Here is a 2,826-nt window from a genome sequence, read left to right on the forward strand (position 1 = left end):
CCTATTCTAGCTATATGAAAAGTGCTTTTACTTGCTTGAACAGGCAGTAGTCATCTATTTTTCTTGTACAGAATCCTGTAAACAACTAGTTGCATTTTGCACAGAAAGTGTCTGCCCTCTCCACTCAAAATCTAAAAGATTAAATTTGAATCATAGACTGATATCTTAAGTTACTAATAAATGTAATACCTGATTTGATTGGAAAATAGGTGATTTTGTCCTATTTTGCACCTGCTTTTTTTTATAAGGAGAGAGTTATTTTTAATTCCTTTTTAACCACTAAGTTATATATCAGACACATTAATCCCTGAATTTCTGTTTCCTGGATACTGCTGTTGGAGAGATACCAAAATGGCAAGTTAAGGGTGTTGAACCATTAACAAAAGAGGGGCTTTTTTTGTATGGCTACTTAATAAGCTCTCAGTGAGCCTGGTGTCAAGAAAAGAAATGTGTGGGGGAAAAGAGTTTTTTTCAAGTTTTATACAGATAGAAAGAGAGTAATAGAGATTTTTATGTAGATAGGTTTCATCTGCTACGGTTTTGTTTTGTGAAAACATAGCACTTTCCAGTTAGGCATGTCCAAGAGACAGTTGACCTGAATTACTAAGGTTAAAAAAGAGGATAAATCAAACCACTACTCATTTGAAATAAACTAACTTTTTGCATCATGAAAAAACTTAAGAGTGCAAACTTGCTCTCCTCTCCCCACTTTGAAGAGGGCATCTTTTATGTACTTACACTGTCTCTCTGATACACACACAATTCTGTCTCCCACTCTCTAACACAAGCAGATTCCTGATTCGTATTTCCATATTCATTGCTCCTAGGGTAGGAGTTTATAATAAGGAAGTTATTTTATTCCCTAACAGGCAATCAAGTCAGGAAAGAAAAACAATAATATGTGATACAAATGACTAATGAGAGAGCTCAAATTTTAAATTCATAACTAAGTGCCCAGTATCAACAATTTGTTATCAATGCATTGATTATATGTTTTCAAAATCCATTCAGAAAACAATCTCAGATAATGAATTGATAGTAGTCCTGACCAGTAATAATTAGATTACTCCACCTACTGAGTGGTTAAGAAGGTGTGAAGATGAGAAAGCAACCGATTCTAATGCCAATACAAATTGAAATTAAAACCTAGCCTCCCATTTAGGAAGAATAATGCAAGTAATTTTTATTTCCAAACTTTTCTAGGCCTAATATCAATTAAATTTAATCCAAATATGCTGACAGAACAGGACTGCAGGAGAAAAGGAGGAAAGACTGCAAAGGATACAGTATTCTAATATACTAAAAGACTTACCACTTCCATCTGTGTGTCTGTCTGTCCGTAATGCTCCAGACCAACTGCACATGCATGGCCTGGAGTGTTACAGATGGAGAGACAGATAGCCAGAAGCAGAGGTGGGAGCAGAGGGGTTGGGGCAAGGCTGTGCTCCATGCTGTGGGGCATGGTGGGGGGACCGGCCATGTGGGAGGTGTAGCTTGCCTTTGTGCAGTGGGACATAGCATGCAGCTGTGCGGAGGAGGGGGGGTGCATGGCAACAAGGTGCTGCGAGGGGAGCAGACAGGGGGCGCTGACTGCTGGCAGCAGGGGAGGGTGTGGTGTGTGGCTGCAGGGTGCCACACGGGAAGCCAGCAGAGGGGTGAGCCCTGTGTGTGTGTGGGACATGGATGCTAGGTGTTGTGAGGGCAGCAGGAAGGGGGAAGTGGGCAGCATCCACCAGCTGCAGTACGTGCCTGCAGGGTGGGGTGCACTCACCACACCTGCTCCCTGCACAGCACCCTACAGATGCCCACCATGACCCACCACATGGCCTCAAGCCATGCCTCCTGCTGTGGGGCATGCAGGGCAGGGCCACAGGGTGCTGCAAGGGAAGCAGGCATGGGAGTGTGAGCAACATCCACCAGCTATTACATGAAGCTGCAGGTTGTGCCCCCCATGCCCGGTCCCTGTGCGGCACCCTGTGGCTGCACATTGCACCCCTCCTGTGCTCCACATGGCCCCCTGAACACTCTCCTTCACACCCCAGGGCTGTATCCCACACCATGCAGCTGCATCTGGTGGGCACTCCTCATGACATATCTGCTCCAGGTGCCACCCCCCACATGCAGCCATGCACCATGCCCCTCCATGAGCCCTGCATCATACCCTGGGGCTGCCCCATGCTGCACAACCACAGCTGGTGGGTGCTCCCCACACTGTGGCTGCTTCCCATGCCATGCCTCATGGCCATGTGACACCCCCCTCACACAACCATATGCCACACACCCCTGTGTGCCCTGCACCACACTCTGGTGCCACTCCCCACATCATACAGCTGCAGCTGAAAGGTTCTCCCCCTGCTGTGGCCAATCCTCATGCCACGCCCCATGTCCGTGCACCACTCCCCCTGCACAGCCAGGCACTACACATCCCCATGTGCCCTGTGCCATACCCTGAGGACGCTCCCCATGCCACATGGCTGCAGCTGGTGGGTGCTCCCCACTCCATGGCCATGCCCCACACCATGGCCGACTCTCAGCATGCCAGACCCTCTGCACATGCCATGGGCCACACCCCAGGGCTGCTTCCCATGCCACACAGCCATTGAGCGCTCCCCATGCCATGCCCATAGGCCTCCATGCCACTACACTGCTTCCATTCAGTGGAGAGGGGTGGTGGAGCAGGGCATCTCCCAGAGTGGCAGGAGGAGTGGAGCACAACCCAGTGGGTGGTGGGAGGAGGGTACCAAGGGAAGGACCAAAAGCAGCAATGAGGTGGGTTAAGGCAAGACCCAGTGCATCAACGGCAGGGTGGGAGAAGCGAGACAGAAC

Source organism: Alligator sinensis, unplaced genomic scaffold (genome assembly GCF_000455745.1).
Source record: "Alligator sinensis unplaced genomic scaffold, ASM45574v1 scaffold490_1, whole genome shotgun sequence".
NCBI lineage: Eukaryota > Metazoa > Chordata > Crocodylia > Alligatoridae > Alligator > Alligator sinensis.